Source organism: Bactrocera latifrons, unplaced genomic scaffold (genome assembly GCF_001853355.1).
Source record: "Bactrocera latifrons isolate USDA-ARS-PBARC rearing strain unplaced genomic scaffold, ASM185335v1 scaffold_231, whole genome shotgun sequence".
In the NCBI taxonomy this organism is placed as follows: Eukaryota; Metazoa; Arthropoda; class Insecta; order Diptera; family Tephritidae; genus Bactrocera; species Bactrocera latifrons.
This window is the reverse complement of record NW_017535864.1, coordinates 356,740-367,140: the sequence shown is the minus strand read 5'-3', so window position 1 is coordinate 367,140 and position 10,401 is coordinate 356,740. Positions and strand designations below refer to the sequence as shown.

General features: G+C 35.3%; 1 long non-coding RNA gene across 1 annotated transcript in view; it reads left to right on the top strand.

Moving 5' to 3' along the window:
- The window catches only part of LOC108968907, a 111,725-nt gene that overhangs the window by 69,343 nt on the left and 31,981 nt on the right, over positions 1–10,401 (top strand). The window contains exon 3 of the long non-coding RNA XR_001993360.1: positions 9,889–9,940. This is a non-coding gene — a long non-coding RNA (uncharacterized LOC108968907). The remainder of the gene's footprint in view (positions 1–9,888; positions 9,941–10,401) is intronic.

Below are 10,401 nucleotides of genomic sequence, written 5' to 3'. Positions count from 1 at the left end.
GTCCTTTAAGTAATCCTCCCTGGCCAGAATACACTTGTGCCAACCTTTTTTTTCCTATAATCGAAAAGTTGTTAATTTAGACTTCCGGGAYAGCCTTGCTTAGGCGTGGTTTCATCTGCTTCGGCTCACTTTTGCCGCGATATTCGGCCGATTGATCGTCCGTCATTGCCATGATACCCTGGTAGTTGGAAAGCTTTATTTCTTAGAAGTTAACGCGACACTGTTTTCAAAAAAATATGAATGGCTTTGGAACTCATCCTGCTTGCWCTTTTCTCAGGCCCAATGATTTTTCAAAATGGTTTTCACTGATCCTTCAGATATTATAGTAAAATCTCTGACTGTTAATCGTCGATTCCCTAGCTCCAATTCCTTTATTTTATTGAAGTTTTGCTGTTAATGGTTCGTCGAAGACGCGTCACACAAAAACAAATTTTGCAAAACTCATGCATTATCTACACGACGATCTGGACATGAGCATTTCAAAGAACATCAAAACGTGATGAAACCATGGGTGCAAAACTCCAAAAGTCATATCTAAAACGGTAGATCGACAATATWAAAAGTTGCTGCTGACACGCGATCGAAGGGGACTATGACAAAATAATCAGAAAACCCACCGACCATAAACTGGTGGCGGCGCACGCCTACAGATCGATAAGATGCAAATACAGCAAAGCACTAAGGAAACAAAGAGTTACTCCTCTTGTGCACTTATACTACATTGCTACGACTCCGCTCTAAGCATTTGGAGCCTCCATCTAGTATCGCAAGGCACCAAAACTAGTCTGTGAATGTCTAATTAACTAACCTATACGTAGGTTATATGTTGCTTGATCATCTGTTCATTTATGAGTTGATTTTTTTTCTGGCAGAGCCTTGCAACTACGTATAAGTTGCTCAAACAATAATAATCCGGTGAATTCCTATTACATTTGAAATCTCTTCAATTTTGTGTTATTTTCTAAATTCACAAAATTGGAGATTTCCTTCGAAAGCAGWGAGTTCCCCAAAATTTTACGACACAATCATTAATCCAAGAGTTGTTTTGCAGAGTACTAAGCAGAAGTTTTTTAACCACCCTAATATATACATATCTGTATTTTTTTTAGTAAAAATTAAAGCGCAATTAATTAAAAACACATCTAAATGAAAACTAGTTGGCGGGAGAACATGTGCGTCTGCAGTTCCATTAACTATATTAAAAAGTCTCTAGAGCGCTGTTAGCCACAAATTGCATTTATCGCCARAGCTAATAGTGAAATAAACAATGCCAATGAGTTAAACAGAAAAAGCGAAATAATACAAATTAAAAAGTGAATGAAATTGATTGCAATGATTTAGTCATTTTCGTTTTTTTAATTTATCAAGCTAATATTTGYTCAAATGTGATATGGCGAAAAAGCTAGCAATGTACTGTATGTAATATACATTTATGTGTGCGATAGCTGATAAAGTTATACCAAAAAAGTTGAGAAAAAATTGCAATTTGAACGCGCCTATGGAAATTAGTGAAGTGTAGGCGCGCCAAATGCTTTAAAACAAATTCGATTTTTTATTGAAATTGCGCGGCAAATTAATGAGTGTGAATTTTTTCATTACYTTGCACAAAGCATTGCTTGTGTTGTTATTTTGTTTTTTTTTTTTTTTGGTGATATTGCAAATATAAAATTTGTTTCGCTGCTAGGTTGCTGGTAAGCGATAGCAGACTACTTTGTAAATGTGCTTTAAAAGTTGGTTGGTGTGGTATATATACCATTGGAAGTTGTTGGTTGGAAGGTATATATACTTACTGATTGGCTATATATAATTACCGTAGTCGAAAATAAATTAATATTTTTATTTTATTTTTTAATAATTTTATGTTATACCTTTGACTTTAATTTCGCCGCTTAAAAGTTCCACCAAATCCATTTCGAAAATCAGCGATTTTTTCTCTTCTCAATAACCCACAAAAATTGTCTAACTGTTGTTTAGTTTCATGTTTTGCTTTCACGTTTATCTATTTGGCTGTTTTGTTACTTTTGTAATTTTATTGTTTTTAATTTCGTGTTTTTTTTTTTTTTTTTTCCTCTTTGTTTTTTTACGCATCATTGCGGCGCTTTGGCCGCATGTCACAGTGCGACTGTCAAACCGCAGATTCTACTCAATTAAACAAACAAATCGCATTTTAAATTGTTTATTGTGATAATAATCACATTTGCCGATNTTTTGTAATTTTATTGTTTTTAATTTCGTGTTTTTTTTTTTTTGTAATCCTCTTGTTTTTCTCACGCATCATTGCGGCGCTTTGACGCATCGTCACAGTGCGACTGTCAAACCGCAGATTCTACTCAATTAAACAAACAAATCGCATTTTAAATTGTTTATTGTGATAATAATCACATTTGCCGATTAAGCCAYCTACACACACAAACATACATAAATACATGTCCAACAACAAATGTGAGCACAGGGAACTACATTTATAGCGAAAAATCAATAAATTTACGCGGACAATTTTTGTTTGTTTTGTTTTTAATTTTTCGCGTTTTTCACTAGAACTTAGTTTGCTGCCGAGCGAGCACTAGCAATTCAAAGCAAACAAAAAAAAAAGATTAATTTCAATTTTTTTAAATTTAATTTTTTATTCTAATTTTTTTTTTCACTTCCATACAAAAAAAAAATATGTGCTATGAATAATTGTATTAATTTGAGTAATTAAATTTTTATAACAAAGCAAATTTAAATTGAAATACATATGTTTGCTTAGTTTTTTTGTGTCTCAAGCTATACTTGACAGCTTTCCACTCGTTTGTTATGATTTATTTGCGACTAATTTGTGTGAAATTTGTTAAAATAAATTACTGTCCTACATTTATGGGATTTTGTGCCGCAAAAACATGCAGAAAATAGCGGCTTTGTTTTGCTGCTTATCATCTAGTTAATTAACTTTTTTTGCAGCAGAATATTATTGGCAAATAAATAACATTTATTCTCAATTTTTTGAGGTTAGAGGTCTTTAGTTGAACTTATTTTCAAAATGGAATAATTAAAAAAAACTATATTTTGTTGCTAAAAAAATGTAAGACGTTTTGTATATATTATTTTTTTCGGCTTTAGAACAACTAAAAAAGGTCACATCAATATAGTTGTTGAGGATGGCTTTTTCTAATGAAGACCAATATTGATGTTTATAACTTAAACTGGATTTTTAAATGAAAGTTGCTTATATAAATATTTATTTTTAATTTTCTCCTCTTCTTTCTTGCTCCAAAGCGGTATCTGCCTTATAGCCTTTTTGCAGAGAAGTAAATTGATCAATTAACTAGCCGTTATCTATTAAAGCGCTAATTTAGATCGATTTATCATACAAAATAACATTTTATTTTATTTTTTTCTTCACGGTGTTAACTGYCGCACTTTTGGTTCATTAAAGCACTAATTCATACTATAACAAATAAAAGTACTATTTAAAAATATTAATCCATATTAATTAAAATATCAATCCAATTTAATTGAAACTGAAAACTTTACAGGTTGTTGTCCAGACTGCGAATTTGGTTCCGGACTTTGATAAAATAGCTATCAAGTGCTCGATTTTAATAATCAAAAAACAAAGAAAAAATAAAAAAAGTATAACAGACAGATCGTCTGGCTTAGTATCGATCGTTTAGCCGTCTATATGAAAAACAAGAACTAGTTTCTCAGTTATAATTTAAATATTAACGAGGTTGGCATGAGAGAGACACTGGAGCACCGCCTATATTTCTGTGCTTCTTAACTAGAACTCGTCTAATACATCTCTGAGATTCTTTGTTCACAGGACTGGTTAAAGTATCAGAATTAGATATTAAATCTCTATTAAATATCGGAGAAAGCGTTGAAATTCTACATGACGTAAACTTCAGCCCGTGTTAAAAAACCCCACCTGGCATTGCAAAGGACTGTGACGTGACAACCTGCCAATGTAACCTAACATAACGTGACCAAGGGCATTAAGCGGTTCGCTTTGAACTTCAATTTCGACATCCGCAGTACCTGCTCATCCAATACCTTATAATTTAACCGATTTCATGGCCACTTYACAAGCATTGCTTTAACAGTTTCTTTGTTATGTGTAGACTTTCAAGTTTTAGTATACTTCAATTTCTTCTACAAATGAGTCACCAAAATAAATGTACTTTATACTTGCAAATCGTCTTAAACTAGGCAACATATATAGTCAAAARCAAAAACTCATTTGATCAAAAAACGCAAAATATTATTGCGTAACTGAAACTCCAAACTAACTGCTAACAACCCCAACAACTCCGCCATGCATTCACACAATTACATTGGACTGCGATGCTTCCGTCTCATTCATTACTTTGTTTTGACTACAAAGGTGACGCTGACTTGGACACTTTTATTGCATATACTCGCTACAATTTTACGCTGTTAATTTAGCAAGCATTGTGACTTCCTTGTGAGATGCCTATCAGTGGCGACGCTGTTTTGTCGCATACCCACTTTATTTCACAATACTCTACGCTCTAAGTCTTTACACGTAGTCTTTGTTATAAGCTGTGRCGCCCGGCAGTCTGACCGCTTGTGCTCCTTATCAGTCTACTCACATCCTGCCGTCTGCCACATTACCACAAAAGTAACTTCGCTTTTGTAWGCTTTTATGCGTTTTTACTTTCATTTCCTTGTCTACACAGCCCCCGCTTTGGACTGTGGCCTCCGCTTGCGCTGTTCGTTTACTTTGCGGTCAATCAAATTATATTAGAGTAGAAGATCTAAAGCCGCCTTTTACTCAATTACCCCAAAACAATTTGACCCGCTATGRCTGTACTCCGGCTTTGATTGCTTTTCAAAAGGAGATCTATGTGAGTTTGTAAGTTTTGTCTGTGTTTATTTGCGGAAGCAGGCTTTTATGCTTTAAGTTATAAATGAGTTTTGCTTTTGCTTTTGTAAACGTCTTTTAGTCGCTTTCATAATTGTAAAAGAAGAAAGGTTAAAGATACAAATATGATGCTGTTACATTGCTACATAATAATGGCTGTAGACGCGGGGAGGCGGCAAAGTAGATTAGAAGACTTCCTTAAGAATTGCTAGGYGACTGATTTCAAGCTCGATTGCTATATAAGAACAAGTTTTGGGTAGTTGGGGTTAAAAAAGTTTTGTTAATACCTCCTTTTATAAATCCTTTTCCACAGCTTAACCTCAAATTATATATCAACCTAAATTCGTACTATTTTCTCTAAATCATGTCCTTTTTAAATGTTCTTAGATTCAAAATACTGAAGTRAGCTTTTATCATATTGCAACTTTATATTCTTTACACTCTTTTGGCACTTCTCTTTTAGCTAACTGATGCYCTCTTCTGCGCCATTTTGTTAAAACTCAATTGCTTTATGATGTCCTTTCATCTCTTTGCTTGTCGCATATTTGTTTCCTTGATTCTGGTTTTGAATGTCTTACTTGTGTTTACATTTTCTGGTCAAGCATCGCTTACAGCTATTGACATTAACATCAAAGCACTTTAGTTGGCACTTTGCGCTAATACCGTTGTCTCCCACTGACCCATTTCCAATGTAAMAAAGAAGTAGGGAAAGTTGAATTAAGTATACAAGCGTAAGAAATGTAGATGTAAGTGAAACACTAACAAATTAGACTTTTTAATRATATAATATATGATTTTATAATTTTTTCGTTCAGTCAAAACAGTAGTCTTGAATTCTCAACAAGTTTATAAAAAATAAAGTATATATATTGCTTGGTATATGAGCAAATTTGACTTGTGTGTACGTAGAAGATATTGCGTCAATAGCTGGAACTTTATGCAGCTTAGGTAGTATTATTGTCATATTTGATTTTTTCGTAAATGCTACCTCCACTAAATATTTTCACTTCAGTATGACCTCTATTAAAATTAAATTTTTGTGTTTGGAAAAGCGCGTTCTCCCACCATTTGCTACATTCATTGGCAGCGCACACGAAAATTTACCGCACCAGAATTGAGAAAGTTGCGCCTGCCACAATCTGCCAAATGCGCACCTGCTATGTGGCAGGGCATTAAGCAATAGAAATCAGACTTGTCAGAAAGTTTAACCAACTGCAATTGTGGTTACCTCGGCGCTGTCCCAATGTGGTTTGCAACGTATCCGCAAACGCCCGCACACTCGCCTCAGTGAAAGGCCGTGAAAGCGCGCTTTGAACTTAAGGTTACCAACACATTTCGCTTCGCTCGTTCTTCAGCTGTTCACCTCKCCCGCGCCGCATCACTGTCAGCCCCACCGCTGAAGCGCCTTGGCACTAATTGCTTTATTGTGCGATAACAGACAAGCTAARGAAATCTTTTGTTCGATAAGTAAACTTTTGCGGAAAACTGTGCCACAACGGCTTGCTTAAGAAGCGCACATCTTTGATTTCTTGTATGCTCGATAACCAATTGTTTGTTATTCCTTTTATTATAATTGTTGTTTGTGTGTTTGCGTTGCTTTCACTGTTTTCTTAGCGCTTTTTATATCGATTTCCACCGTCATTCTAGCAAAACGACCCACTCATTGCCCAACAAYTGTGCGCACTTCCGCATGCATTGTAACTAGCGCTCCGCTTACTTGGCAAACTCAGCRCCACTAGCGTCTAAGTAAGACCCACTGAGTGCGCCAAGCAGGTTTAAAATGTCGAATATGTCGATTGTRTGATGTTCGCCGCCCACAATTCATAAACATTTTGACCTACTTTTACGTCCGCCATTTCGAGTGCAATAGTTTGCAGCATCAGCTTGCACACACACWCAGCCAGCGTTAAAGGCAGTAGGGATTAAAGCGAAAAGCTGCCAAATAGWTGTGTGATGACAACACAAAAACTACAGCAGAAGTGTGGTAGCATGGCTGTAAGTGAGGAAGAGTAAAGAAAGTGAAATGAATATAAGTTGCATCAAGCTGTGTGGTAAACAAAAATGGCGTTGCTCAGCTGAGATTTAAATGACTAAAATGGCGTTGGCAAACATACAAAAATACACAGAAGGGAGTACATGAACCTTGTAGGGAATATATGAATCTTAAAAGTAGAAATTATATGAGCCTCTGTAGGTAGTTTATAAATTTGCGAAACATGTTCTCCAGGATGAAGATTTTACTATTAGGCTTTATTTAACCATAGGCATCTCTCAACGTAGAGAGTGTAGACCCAGACCTGCTTCTTAGATGCTTGAAGTAATGAGCTGCTACAAAACACAGAAGCTTTCTTAACTCTTTTAAAAGTTAAGCTTAGCGCTCAAAAATACAATGCCTAAAGAAAGTCATTAGCTTCGGCATAAGCAAGTTGGAAGCTGCGTTCGCAAGTGTTCCTAAGAACAAGAGGCGACTTGGAATAAAAATTTTAGAATAAAAATTTTAGAAGTTTTTATTCCAAGTCGCCTCGGCTACTCATATGAACTTATATTGGCATCCAYTTGCAATGGATTGCCATTCAATATTTAAATGTGTATGTGCTCGACTATGAACTATGAACTGTTGTGTCGTTAAGTYCCGGCAAACAAACATTTTGGCAACCGTTAATGTGTGTTATCGCTTTGGCGTTGAAGGCGAAATTTGGCCGGCCCGTTTGCTAGATAAACTTACTTACTTACGACTATGTACCAACGGACTTATATAACTGTATTTGTAACTTAGATTATATAGGAAATACATCGAGAAGTCTAAGCTCTAAGTGCCATGCAATCGTATTAGCATGTTGGTCAGCTTAGTCTTCAGTAGGCACACTTGACTATTGTTATATGTTCCAAAGTCGTTACTATTATACAATATTTAAAGATATGTTTCACGGAGGCAAGCTTATCGAATATTTCTTGAATTGATTTTTTTTTTTTTTTTGTTTTTTGCCACTCGCTTAGAAAATATTGTTAAAAACGAAGCATATCCTTAGGCGCTTTGTTTAGAATACTTGCATCATTAAAATTTTCTTAATTTTTTTTTAAATACATCCGATTTTTTTTTTTTTTGTTTTGACTTACAAATAACAGGCTCGAAGCACAGTTTTAAAAGAAATATTCTGGACCCATTCGTTGCATAGTACTTGGCGGCATATTTTATAAGCGCACAGATTCGTAGTACACTTTTAGATGAAATATTCTAGGCTGACTTAGGTTATCCACATTTGTTTGTCACCAGCTGAGAAATGAAAGAATGTCGGATATTTCGAAGTGAAATTTCCAAAGCAAATTTCGTGGTATAGCTTTATGCGAAACAGTCTAAGCAAACACCCATCCTCACTTTCGAACTTTTCCGCGCACAATTCCGATATCTCAGTGTTTCAAGTCATCAATTGCGTTATTTATTTATCTACCCATCAAATCACTATTACCACTCAATATTTAAGCAACCTGAGAAGCTTTCACTAYGCTAACACGCTCATTTATAATTACAACGCACACACACAAAAAGTCTTAATTGCGCGCCAACAAGTCCAAGGCTGTGCACCCCGCCTCCACTATTGTTTGCATTTTCCAAAATTAATACTCAAACAAAACTCTTGACAGTAATTAACGGAAAATAAATAACTTATATAATAGCAGCTTTCATAATTATTATTATTATTGCGAWAATCAACTAACTAAGCAGCAAAACGAAAACCCGCTGTTTTCGTGATTTYTGCTTTTTTGTTTTTGTTTCTTGYAAGAATAAAATCCTTGCTCRAAATTGCCTCGCCGAATGTCCTTCAAAGTGCGCACTAATACTTCAGAAACGAGCACTTGCGAAAGGATTACAACTTTTCAGTGCTAAACAAGCAAATGAGTAATTATTAACAATGCCAAGGGGGCGGAGTGCTGCTGGAAGGTTGCGAAAGGAAAAGTGAATTTGCAGCAAAAATTGCGTCGGCGTAGTGCTGGTGAATAATGAAAGATGAGGTAGAGTATACGATAAGGTGGAATTATGGAAGGAAAATGGCGCTTGCTTTAACAGTTGGCTTGAGAAAGTGATTTCAGCGCTTAAGTGTTGACATTTCTATTGTGTGTTAGGATAAAAGTTGAAATATGTGWTGAGTAGGAAGAATACTTGTAATGAAAAGGAAATTTTTATATTTGCAGCTGACTCTATACAAGTAAATTAGGCACCGTGCCTGGCCAGTGCTAAGGTGACTATCGCGCCTCGGTGTGATGTGAATTGGAAGTCACAAGGTGACTTCAGAAGGAATTGGTTCTATATAAGTAAAGTAGGCACCGTAACTCCCAAATGCTTAGGTGATCTTAGCGTCACTTCAGGAGATGCTGGGTGCCGGCTGGCTCTAWGTAAGTDCAGTAGGAACCGTGCCTCTCCAGTTACCAGGTTACCTTAGCGTTACGATTTGATGTTATATGGAAGACACAAGGTAACTTCAGGGGAAGCTTTTGTTTTGTTAATATGCCGGGTGTGAAATGATTTTTTTCGTTTTTTCAGTGTCAAACAAATTTTTTCCATTATCTGCTTAAACTGATTTCCTGGCAAAAAATTATTAAAGTGTTAAGCGCTGATGACGTGACAAAGCCTTTACAGTTATAACGCGATGTTTTTATAGCTTCTAACGTCTAAACTTTATGAGTTTTACAYACAAATAACGCATTAGGCATCAAAAACATTTGTGGGTTTACAAATTTTCGTATCGCCTTGAAAGTTCGCTTAACTCATTCAAGCGTGACAAAATTTGGGCAGACACTTTGGTGCTTATTGGTGTTTATTGTAAAATATATGAATATATCTTSTTGTTTATATKTACAAGTGGGTGCAAAAATAAAAAYAGCATTGTTTTTCTAATCATATTATTTTCAAATCATTTTCATGCAAATTCTGTTTGTTCATAAGTGATATTAAAAACGTATAAAAAACCATCACCTTCTTATTATTTTAGCACAAAGTAATACAAATATAATTTCCTATCTTGCAGCTCACCARTCGTCCAAGCGATTCAAAATATTGCCGCTATCCACAACTTTAAGGTAAGTTTGGTCTATACCTTCTTACCTTCTTTTAAATTTGTATGCAATTAAGATCTCAGTACTGCCGAAGGCCCTGGCAGGCAGTGCTGATTCTTACAAGTAGATTAATTATTTATAATTAGTTCTCTTTTAAATAAATAAACAAATAAAGATTTCAGTAGTCCTGCGGAGAAGTAAGGGACTTTTGTAAGAAAATAGTGTTCARTGTTTTATCCGCATCCATCTAGATCAGCCATTGCTTGCCAGGTTAATTTTATTTAACTCAGTTCAGTGACAGAAACGCAGAATATCGCAAAAAAGAGAACTTTGACAGCGGCAATTATCTGAGAGAGAGGGTTCTACAAAATCTGTTTGATTGTTATCTAGACTTTAATAACTACACCTTGATTTGATTTAGCAATATCCATCTGCCTTGCCCCTTATACATATATAGTATGTATATGAAAATTAGTCCCGCTGTT